Source organism: Martes martes (genome assembly GCF_963455335.1).
Source record: "Martes martes genome assembly, chromosome: 5".
Classification (NCBI taxonomy): Eukaryota; Metazoa; Chordata; class Mammalia; order Carnivora; family Mustelidae; genus Martes; species Martes martes.
This window is the reverse complement of record NC_137892.1, coordinates 164,658,887-164,671,074: the sequence shown is the minus strand read 5'-3', so window position 1 is coordinate 164,671,074 and position 12,188 is coordinate 164,658,887.

The following is a 12,188-nucleotide window of genomic DNA, read 5'->3' as shown; positions in this document are numbered from 1 at the left end:
GTGCACGTGACGACACACCCGTGAGCTCATCGTAGTCACACATGCGCGCCGGAGGCCAGGAATTCTGCCCCCTGACACACGCGTACGCGTGCACACACTCACGCTCCCACACGCACGCGCACGCTCTCACAGTCGCACGCACTTGCACACATGCATCCGCAAGGCCTCAACTCTCAGGACAGTGGCCCTTGTCGGCGGGGGTCTGGCTGTCCCTGCGTCTTCCTGTGCTGGACCCAAGGGCAGGCTTCTAGCCAGTTCCGGGGGAAGGTGCCCAAGAGCCAAAGGGACTGGTCTGCAGAAAGCAGACCGAGCCCTTGACTGCTTGCGAAGAAACGTGCACATATAGTTATTGGCCATGGACGGTCTTCTCGGGGGTCGGGGGGCAGGTGTCCGCCAGCACCCGCGTCCCCGTGTCTGGACAGAGAAAGCCTTCACAGCGGTATCTCCAGCCCTGTTACGGCGCTGCCGACCGTGGGAGTGTGGGAGTGTGTTTGTGCACCGCGCGTGTGTGAGCCTGTGGGTGTGGGTGCACACGGCTGTGCAGGTGCGTGTGGGTGCATGTGTGTGCACGCGTGTCCGTGCGCGGCGTGTACTCTGCCTGCCGCCAGCTGAGCAGCGTTTCCTTCTTGGGCCCATTTAAAAGCTGACACTTTGTGGCCGTGGACAAAGGCCAGAGACGATGTGAAGTGTGGACACCGGACATGCGACAACTTTCTGTGTCCGGTGTCCTTACCGGCCAGCAGGCCCACATCCGTGCCCGGGGGTCTGTCTGGAGTCGGCAGCCTGGGGCCCGCTGAGGCCCTGGCTCTGTAGACGTGGTGCGTAGCCAGGGGTGGGGGCTGCTGTTGTTTGGCCCATTGTTCGGGTTGTTTCCGAATCCGCCCTGGGCCCTGCTTGCCCACAGGGGGGAGAGCCGGCTCTCAGGCCAGAATGTCAGCTGGCGGTGCGGCAGCCTGTGGCGCCGGCTCCCTTCCCCCACCGGCCACGGCTCCTCCCCGACACCGTGGCTGCCACGTCTTGCTTCCTGAGCCGTGTCCCAGAGCGGCCTGGCCTCTAGCCTCCTCCTGTGCCGTCCCAGCCCTGCACGGGGCCGGCACCGAGTGACTTGAGGGAAAGAAGACACGGTCGTCAGCCCCAGGAGCGCACCACACCCGGGCCAGGGTGGCCACAGCGGAAGGGGGGGCCCGAGATTCAGGTGCAATGGTCGTTCCCTCCTCGTCTTGTCCCTTTTCTCCTCTCCCCACCAGTCCCCTTCCTCCTGTCACCTCCCCTCCCCCCGTGTTAGCGCCCGAACTAGACAAAGCCACACTCGGCCCAGCAGCTACGCCGGCCACGTGGCCCAGGCACAGAGCCAGGTGAGCCGGACACAGCTCCTCCTGTCCCCGTTTGGGGCGTCCGTCCACGGTGGCTGTCCTCCCTGTGTACATGGCTGGGGAGAGCCACGTGTGCGCGGGGGACACCATGGACCCGGTCCTGACCTCACTGGTGACGTGACCCCAGGGGTGGGCTCCCCGGTCCGGGTGGCCCTGCGAGTGCTCGTGTGACACATGGAGCCCACGCACGTGCCACGTGTGCCTGGCCCTTCTCTACAAAGGCCGCGGGGTAGCCGGACGACAGCGCCGGCACATCACAGCACCCATACAACGAACGGATGGACCACGATTTTCCACATCGCGGGATGGTCGTGTATTTACAGAGACTCACCGCACGGCTCCTTAGAGAGCCGCCCCCCCCAGCCACGCACACATGCACACATGCACACACGTGTGTGAGCACAAGCACTCTGGTGACCATGCACTCAGGCACACCCGTGGCACGGACGCACGTACATGTGGGTACAGCATGTGAGCACACACGCATGTGAGCGCACAAACACACCAGTGAGCACACGTGTGAGCACATACGTGCATGCACACGAACACACACATACGTGCACGATGCCAGTTTCAGTAGCCGGGGCTTTCAGTGCCTTGGGTCTCCTGGAACTTTCTGGAGCTTCATGAAAGGTATGACATGCTCTTCTCCGGCAGCTCTGAGCTGCTCAGGGAGGCTCTGTCTGTCTGCACCGCTATGGACTCACCCTCGGCCTCTGCCGGGCGGCCGGTGACAGCTGGAAGGCCGGGAGGTGTCGGCGAGGCGTCCTTTCCTCACCTCTGCCTGTCACTCGGACCCTCTGCCACTGTGGTATTTGGAAGCGGTCCCCACTGCCGTGGTTCCTGCCGCAGGACGTGAGCCAGTGGCTGCCAGATGACACCCGTCAGCCGGCCGGAGTGGGCGCTTGACCCCGCGGGCACAACGCTGCGGGGAATCCACAAGTGGGAGGCGGCACTCTGCGGCCGTCTGGCACATTCCGGAGGCTCTGGTGACCTGGGGCAGGACAGGCACCCCCTTGCCCCTTCTGAAGCCCGTCCCCCTGCCAAGAGCAGGAGAACTGGGCCGAGTTGGCCTGGAATATTCATTCACCAGCCAGGTTGGCCAGATCCTGGAAAAGCCTAACATTTCCCCTCCCTGCCTCTCCACTTGGGGGCAGGAATGTGAGGCGGGAGGCTGGCCTGTCTAGGCCTGCGGCCGGCCGCCCCTCCTTGCACCTGGCTCGGGTCCTCTGGGGACTCCTTGCCCCCCCCCCCCCCCCAGCACTTAACTCTTCACAGCCTGCCTGCGGCCCCGGGGTCGGCCCGCTGCGGCGTGTCGGGAAGTGTGGCCGCTGGCAGCAGGCCTTGCCGGGACGGGGGCGTCCGGGACGCTCACGGCCCCAGTCCCGTGTTCCTTTCCTTCCTGGGCAAGAGATATGCTTCTTACTTGTATTAACAAAACAGAAAAAATCCTGAGAAAGAGCAAAAAGTCAGTTTAAGGCAGCTTCGTCACAGGAAGCACGAGACAGTGGGTTTCATCGGGGAACTTCACTACTGTATTCTTGCTTTCTTCTGAATTTTTTAAAGTAACAGACTTTATGTCTTTAAACGCAGGTTTAGGTTCACGGGAAACGGGAATGGGAGCCCCCGCGTCTGCCTCTCCTGGTCACCGTCTCGCCCACGCGGCGTCCTGCTGGGGCGTCCCTGTCTGCGCTTGTGGTTCAGTCTACACGGCTCACTCCCGGTGTTGTTCCTTCCGCGACTGTGGAAGCACCCCGCTGCCCCCCGCGTCCTCTGCGCCCCCCCCAGCCGCCCCCACACACCGCGGGTCCTCCGGCTGCCGGGTGCTGTCCGGGGCGCGCACGTGTCCCTCTCGTGGCTTCCCCTCCCACTGAGCAGCCTGCCCCGAGGGGCCCTCCCCGTGCTGCACATCCACTCCCGCCCCGGGGGTTTCTTGTGGGTGACACGGGTTCTGCCCCGGGCCTGTCAACGGGCCTCCGTGCTTCCTTGCCCGGCGCGCCCGTGGCAGGCCCCGTATTTCCTCCTCAGCCTGGCGGGGCAGGCGGTCTTCCCCGCGGCGTTCGCGGCTGGTCTGCTCCGAGCAGGGATCCGTCCCCCTCCGCCTGGGGGCTCATGGCAGGGGCCGCCGGCACACTTGAACTCTCCGGGATTGAGCTGTCTCCGAAACTCAGGCTCGACCACCCGCACCAAGGCTGTGAACCCTAGAGCTGCACATGCACGCGCATACACACACACACAGATGTGCTGCACACTCGCACACACCCGCACGTGTGCCCACATGCACACACATGTCGATGCTGTCACGTGGCATCCAGACACCTTCAGAGATAAGGAGTGGCCAGGGGTCTGTGCTGGACCTTGTCTTCCAACCCTGCGCCCAAGGGGGCCCGTCCCCCAGCTTCACCCCCACGTGCGTCCCAGCACCGTGGAGAGGCTGACCCCGCAGGCCGAGGTGCGGAGGGAGCCCGCGCAGTGAGCCGCTGCCCGAGACCCTTCGACCCAGTGAGGCCGGCCTCTGCCTGATGGGGGAGCGGTCAGCTCCTCTGCGGACACCCCCAGATGTCGAAGAGCTACGTCCCCCCGACTCTCCCCTCGGCTGCGGGCTGGTTCCTGCTGTGCTCCGTGTCCCTCTGCATCCTGGCCACGAGGAGGGAGCAGCCCCCGTGGCACAAGCCTTCCTCGTGGTGGACGGCAGGAAAGGGGGGCAGGGAGGAAGCTCGCAGGGGCCCTCCCACCTTCCCTCGCAAGCGGTCCCATTGCTGAGGTGGGTCCCACGGCGAGCCTGAGTTGGGGAGGGGGACGCGCGTTCTCCCACGGATGACGAGGCAAGTCACGGGAAGCGGGCTTCTCTCCTACAGAGGAACGGCGGGTGGGGGGGGGGCGGACTCCCCTGGAACACGCTCCTACCGGCCCCGCAGCACTGGGGCGAGGGCTCGGGCGCGCTCGCAGAAGGTGCTCGCCACGTGCACGTGCCGCCTGGCGGAGCGTGGCCGCGTGGACGGTGGCCACGCGAAGGCAACTTCCTGGGGTGTCCGCACGGGCTGAGGAGGCCCACTTGCATCGCACATTCTCGTCCCTGAAGAATGTGTCTTGAGTGTGGAGCAGACACGACGCTGGTTCGCGGACTAATACCAAACCTCTCTTGAACAGGGACTTGGACGTGAGTAACTCGCACAGATTCAGGTGGGCTGATTAAGAAAGCAGCTGGTGCACATTTAGTTTAAATTTTTCTTTTTTTTTTAGAGAGATCACAAGTAGGCAGGGAGGCAGGCAGAGAGAGAGGGGGAAGCAGGCTCCCCGCGGAGCAGGGAGCCCGATGCGGGGCTCGCTCCCAGGACCCTGAGACCATGACCCGAGCCGAAGGCAGAGGCTTAACCCACGGAGCCATCCAGGCGCCCGCACATTTAGTTTAATCAGAAACTTAAAGCGGAGTTATTAACTGGAATTGGATTCCAGATCTCCGCTCGCGGGAGCCGCAGGGGGGAGGTGGTCCCACCTGGGCCCTGTGGGGCACTGGGGGCGGGGCCTGGTGCTCCTGCCGCCTCGCACCCCCACCCCCGCCCCTGCACAGCCCCCGTCCAGCCCCTCGGCCTCCTGCTGGGCTGCCCATGGAGCCAGAACCTTCCGCACGGCCTCCCCAGGGGCAGTCTCGCTCCGGCCTTGCCCGCCACCGCCCTGCCCGAAACAACCGAGCTGGACGCACTTGCTCGCACCTCGGAAACCTCTCCTTCAGGTGACGTGCGGCCGCGCGACCCCCACAGCACCGCAGCCCCCTCGCGCCGGAGCGGGGCCCGAGCCCCGACGCCGATCTCCAGCCCCCGGCCGGCCCAGCCCGGTCTCCTCCCATGCGTCCTCCGCTGCCCCTTCGCTCTTGGAGGAATGTGCCCGAGGCCGTGGCAGGGACACGCCCCTCACGCAGAGATGCCCGTGGGGTCTGCAGGCTGTGCGCCCCTGGCTGTGGGCTGCAGCGGGGTCAGTCCCTCAGGACCCCTCGGTGCCAGAGGCTGAGCTGAGGGACGCAGACCGACACGCGTGCACTTTTCACCCCAGCGACCCGGGTGCCTGCGGCCCGTGGGAGGTGGCTGACTGCTGCCCTGGGGACAGGGTCCCACGGGGCCCCTCCTCCAGGTACGCTCCCGTGGGTGGCCCCATGCTTGGTGCGTCCAGAGCCCGGGTGGGAGGCCGTGGGCTGCTGGCACCCTTGTCACGGAGCACATAAATCATGGGCACGTGAGCCCTGCCGCCCGGGGACTCACAGCCACCGTGTCACTAAACGGCACTGACTATTACTGCAGAGCAAATAAACGGCTGCTTCACTTTGCAGATCGCCGGCACTCCTGCCCACACTGTGTCAAGTTCAGGTTTAATTGGTGTGTAGGCCGCGAGGCATGAATTACGGTGTGTGTGATTTATTTATGCAATAAAACTTACTGTTAACTGAGAGAGGAAAAATAAAGAGAAAAATCATATGTTTCACACGATAATTACACCGTAAAGTTTGAATTAGGAACATCGGGGGGACCATGAACTTGGTCTGGGCCAGGGAAGACCGGGAAGCAGAGTCATCGCTTTACTCCCTGCCTGGACACAGAGGAGGGCACGGTTCCAAGGTCAAGTGCGGGGGGACACGTGCGTCTGCGTCGGGAGGCAGAGGTCGCAGCCGGACAAGGATGGGGCTCAGGCCAGGGAGGGTTAGACCCCTTACGATTGCCTTATGTGAAATCGAATCTTTGTGAAAACAGATTATTGGGTGGCAAGGTTTTTCACTCAGAGACGGGGGAAAAAAAAGACAAGACAAGACAGGACAGCAGCGCTGGGCCTTCTGCGTTTCTTCTCACCATCTGTCCCCACACTGGAGTCTGACTGTGGTCCTCACAGCAGAACGTTAAACAGCAGCCGTCTGGCTTCCACGGGACATTCCCAGCAAAGAGAGGCTCTCCGTGCTCATGCATAAGCCGGCAGGGACAGGGTGGGAAAGGCCTCTGGGGACAAGGGTCCGGCGGGCAGGGGTTGGAGGGCTGCTCAGAGAAGCCCAGGACTCCAGTGATGGCCAGATGACAAGGAGGTCACCAACTGGGTGGGCTCACTGGCTTACAGCCCAGATCAGGCTCTCCCTGCTGGCTGGACACCTTCATCCTTAGGCTTGTGGCTGCCACTGTGGAGGGGGGTGCGGGATTCGGGATAGCAGAACCCAGGGCCCCGAGAAGGGGAAGGGTCTAGGAGGACAGCCTATGGGGAGAGGTCCTGTGGACCCGGGAGGTCTCTGAGAGTTGCCTTGGAGCTGCCCAGCCCTGCCCGGGACGTGGGTCCGGGTCCCTGGGAGGACGGCTTGGTTTTATTCTTTCTGTGAAGCTACTGTGACCTAGGGAGACCCACTGCTTTCTCCCCCAGGCGGCCCTGATACTCCCGGGCTGAACGGAGCTTCCCTGAGCAGACCTCGCCGCTGCCCGGGCCTTCACGGAGATGCCTCTGTCCCAGGGAAGCTACGGCAGAAATAACCGACACCAAGAGAGAAGAGCTTTCGTACATCGAAGGAAACCATCAGCAAACCGACCAGGCGGCCTGCCGAAGGGGAGAAGGTATTTGCAAATCATATGTATGATACGGGGTTAATATCCAAAATATGTAAAGAACCTGTACACCAAACACGATCCAGTTAAACGATCAGTAGAGGGTCTGAACAGACGTCCTTCCAACGACCCCCAGACGGATAGCAGACCCATAAGAGAGGCTCGGCGTCACTCCGCGCCAGGGAGATGCAGATCAGACCCACAGTGACGCCGCCTCACACCTGTCCGACGGCTCCTACCACGAAGACAGTAACAGGTGTTGTGAGGCTGGGGAGAAAGGGGAGCCGACCCACACGGCTGGTGGGAGCGCGGGCGGGTGCGGCCGCTGTGGGAAACGGGGTGCGGGACCCTCAGGAAGTTACCGATAGAGCCGCCCCAGGGCCCAGCAATCATACGACTGGGTATTTACCGCCAAAATATAAAAATGCTCGCTTGAAAAGATACACGCGCCCCGACGTTGACAGCAGTATTTTCAACAACCGCCACGCTACGGCAGCCGCCTGGCTGTCCATCGAGGACGGCGGGACAGAGAAGGTGTGGGCCAGAGGCACGACGGAATGTGGCGTGGCCGTCAGAAAGGGGGGGGGGCATCTCGCCGTTTGCAACGACATGAAAGGAGCTGGAGGGGGTTATGCGGAGTGAGACGAGCCAGAGAGGGACAGACACGATGTGGTCTCACTCCTTGTGGAGTCTGAGACGGACAAACACACGAAAAGCAGACACAGACCCTAAACACGGAGAACCACCTGGCAGCTCCCAGAGGGGAGGGCAGCGGGATGTGTCTGTCACATGCAGTGGCGGAGCAGGGGCGGCCCCCACGTGGGGCTCGGCGTAACACACGGAAGTCCGAGACGAACGTACGACATGTCAACCGGATCGCAGGTAAAAAAATAAAATAAAATGTTGCCGTTACAAAACATTCAAGACTTAAATAAAGATGGATGTATTTGGGCCTACATCACTGTACCTATGTTCGGTTAATTAAAAAGCAACCCCAGACAAAGCAAGGGTGCGTCCGTCCTGTGTGTGTGTCCCACCCGACAGGGCCCCCTGGCCTCCAGCTCTGCGTCCCTCCTACGGGCAGGACTCAGCGCATTAGCTGGCTCCCAGCCCCAAATCGTAGCAACTCACAGGCGTCCCCACCAACGCCCGCAGCGGGGGGACCGGAAGCCGGCAGCACCTGCTCATCGACTGGGGGAGGGGGAGAGTGGGGTCCCGCGCTCAGGGTGGAGGAATTTTGCGGGCTGTGTTGAGAGGGAACCAGGGTCCCCCTCTGTTCCCAGGTCACAGGGCAGGTGGACAGAAAGCCAGCGCTTCCCGACCGGACCTGTCGGGCACCCACCCCGACCGGGGCCCCGTGCTCCCTCGCGCTCCTGCGGGTGCAGGAGATCACGCCGATTTTGCCCTGGGCCGCCGACCCATCCCATGAGGCCACCTTGCCATGGGATCAGGGTGATGCCGGATCCATGCTGGCCTCTGCTTTCAACGGCTGGGCACAGTCAGTGGCACCAGACCGGTGAGCCGTCCTTTATCTGCTCCTAAATCATCCTGTGCGACGGCCACCCCACTGCTGTGTCGGGGGGGTCAGCGCTCCCCTCCTGCTTCTCCGTGCCATTCCCTCTGCGGGGAGCTCGTCAGCGGGAGCATTCAATGACGGCCCTGCCCCCGGGCACCAGGGTCCCCACCCGGGGACAGCCAGCAGCCGGTCCAAAGTCAGAATGTCCTCCTACTGCCCGTCCTCGTGCACGGAGCACCAGCAGTCACAGGCTGGCTCCCAGTCTCCACGGGGAGTGGGGGAGCCGGCAGGGGTGCAGGCAGCAGCTGTGGGGTCCCCATAGAGGCATCGCAGCCCTGGGGAGCTCGGAGGTCAGGCGGCCCTTGGGCCCGAGGGTTCCCCCGCACCACGCAGACCAGGGGTGTGGGCTGCATCCAGGAAAAGCACATCCCCTCGGGAGGCAACTCCGTCCAGCTGACAACCATTGCCAAGCAGAATGGACGCCCGAGGGCAGCCAGTCAGCAGCCTGAAAAATGAGTCGCAGGCGCCCAGGGGAGGTCAGCTCCCACGGGTAGTGACCCCTGACCGAGCCCTGTGGGAGCGGGCTCTTCCCTGCTTCCTCCCTCTGGCTGTGCCTCACAGCTCATCCGGCCTCTCAGTCCCGACATCAAAACCCACCTTGCCCCTGGGGGTGGCCACAGGGCTGGCTGGTTTCTGCACAGGCTCTCCTGCCCTACTTGTCCCTGGGATCACTTCTCAAGGAGACCAGCACCTCCGGGCCAGGCTTGGCTGTCCCCTGCCCAGGAGCACGCAGATATGAGTGGCAGACCCCAGACCAGCCCTCTCCGGGGTAAACTCGTTTACACACGGGGTTACGCCAAGAGGCAGCTGCCGGTGAGCTCTCCGTGCCCTCAGAGCTGCCGTGGCCAGGGGACGGCTGCCCCTTGCAAATCCCGGGTTCCCTGCAGGGGCCGAGTCTCTGGGGCTGCAGCCCCGAGGTCTTGTCAGTTTGACACGTGATTTCATCTGGAAAGGGGCCAGGGGTGCTGGGGGTCGGCCCCAGGCCTCCAGGAAGCCCTAGACTCAAGATGGCAGGCTGGTCCTTCTGCATAAAGATGGGACCCTCCCTCCAACTTACCGTCAAGGGGGCCCTCCCTGCCTGCGCTGCCTGGGCACGAGGGGAAGGGGACGTCTCCGGGGCCGTGGGCATCGGTCCACCTTTCCTGGCCTCCGGGGCTCCTGCTCGGGCGCTGCCCACCCCCATGTTCCCACCCCAGGGTCACTGACGGCTCTTAGTGACCTCCGTCCCTCCGTCGCCTCTCAGTCCCTTCTCTCTCCCTCCCTGGGTGCGCCTCCCGGGTGCACATGGGGGAGCCTGACCGGCGGGAGGACGTAGCCCAGAGGCGGCTCCCGATCAGCTCCCGGCCCAGACCCAGGCCCCTGGCTTCCTGCATCCGCCTCGTTCTGGAACACCTGAGCGGCAAGGAGCGTGGGACGGAGGGCACATGCTGGGAGGCGCCTCCTGTCGGGAGAGGCACCCAGACACGCCCTCGGAAGGGCGCAGGGAGAGGGGCGCCTCCCCAGGCCCCGGGCAAGAGGGCCGCGGAGGGCGTTAGGACAGAGCTCTCGCTCCCGCAGGCTGGAGAGCCTTAGAGAGCCCCGGAGGGTCAGGCTGCTGTGCACTGATGGGCCAGGCTGGGGTGATGGTGTCGCTGCTGGCCCGGCCCTGGACGTGATTGCTGGTCGCTCTGCTTGAAGCTGTTCTCTTAAGGCTAAATGTTGGCCGAGGAGCCCGTTTCCTCTGCCACTGGCCCGGGCGGCCTCCCCACTATGACCACTGCGTCCCCCCCAGCCCCACAGCCGGGCTGGGTCCTGGCCCCGAAGAGCACCCGGCACAGCCCGCGGAGGGAGACCCCACGGTGCTGGGCCGGGCGCCCAGCCAGGAGCGGAGGGGTGAGGCCAGCAGTGACCGCCACCTCTGTGAAATGCTCCACCGGCTGCCCCCAGACTCGGGAAAGCTCTCCTCCGACCGGCACCTTGAGGGCCGTGCCTGGGAGAAGCAACCCTCGCCACTGCTTTCCCGCAGTTGTTTTCTGGAAAAGCCTCGTCCGCGTCCCTCGGGCGGTGACTGCAAAGTGGCGCAGAGAAAACAACCTGGAAAGGTCCGTCGGGGTCGTGCACGCTCGGAGGGAGGGCACCACGCGGGATTTTTATTTTTTCTTCAGCTCCTTTGTGGTTTCCAAATGGTGTCCAAGTGTCTAGAGTAACTGACAGAGTAACAGTCCGCACGGAGGGGGGCGGCCATCACCCTGAGGACACAGGGCTCGGCGAGCATTTACTGCTGGACATTTGTCACAACTGGAGCCGTGTAGGAACTTCCCCCTTAGCTAGAAATGGAGAGAAACACAGCGAAACAGCAGGCGGGAGGGGAGGGCGATTTATGCGCTATTTCTCTCCGACACAAAAGAGTAATGGGGAGGTCATGTGGGCAAGGTCAAAGGACAATTTGACTTTTGCAGGATGACCCGGGGCCATCTGTCCTTTGCGGAGCTGATGAGCTGTCAGTGTGGGGTGAAGGGAAGGGGGGCTGCTTTACTGATGAGAGCCCCCCGCCCCCTGGACGGGGTCCCGCGTGCAGCTCCTGCACTCGGCCTGGAGGTCCTGGAGGTCTGGGGGAGCACACCCAGGCGGGGGACCCCCAAAGGCTCTGGAAGGCGTCCCGCCCCGGGGACCAGCCTCCGAGGAAGGAAGGCCCTTGTCCCTGCAGAGAGCCACGCAAAGCTAGGGCTGCCCACACTTCCTTGAACTGGGAGCCGTTCCTGCAGGGCCTTCCTCTCCAGGGTCCCATCTTCCACGTGGAACCCCTTGTTTCTCTCCCTCCGAGATTTCCCACCCTGCGTTCTCTGACTGCTGACCCTAGCTTCGCTCTGGGCGACACGGTGAGGAGCCCCAGACGAGAGCCGCTGGCCCAGACCGAAGGGCCGCCCAGTCAGCTCGTCTCCTGTCCACGGATCAGGGCCACCTCCTGCTGCCGTGACTGGACACCCCGGGCCCCTTGCTCAGGTCCTTGGCCTCACCGTCCAACATCTTCCCAGCATCTTGGTGCGAGAAGCAGAGGCTTGCCGGGCCCGCCGGGCTTGGTTTTAGTAATTGAGAAGCCAGGAGTCGTGGGTGCGTGCCTGGCCGCCGCAGGAGGACCCTCACTCTGTGTGTTTGCTGAGAAGCTGTCCCTGGAGAGGGCAGAGCCATTCACAGGACCGTCCCCAGCAAGACGGGCTGGGGGACGTGCGAGCACACGCTTTCTCTGTCATTCAGACGGCTCTGACCGTACACACGGGCTCGGGGTCCGTGTGCCACCTTGCCCGCATCCGCATGGCAAGCGTCCAGGAATCGTCTGGATTACTCTGTGCCCGGGAGCTGCGGTGTAGCCCCCCCACTCCAGTCTCCCAGAAGGACACTGGTCCAGAAAGGGAGCAGAGGGCATGGCCTGCGTGTGACACCCGGGGAACAGACCGTTGTCGCCGGCTTGTGCCACCAACAAAGGCGGTTGGTAGTGGGCGCGCTTCCCCCCGACGCCCTACTGTTTCATTTACGAGGATTCAGCAAAGATGGGACTCGGGAGGGTGCAGTGCACTTTGGGGTTGCTGCCCCCAGCCCTGCAGAGAAGTCCGAGGAGTCCGAGGAGGCGGGACGAGTCAGGCCGTCAGGAAGCGAGGCTGACACTGTCTGCTTCTCGGCGACGTGAAGAGC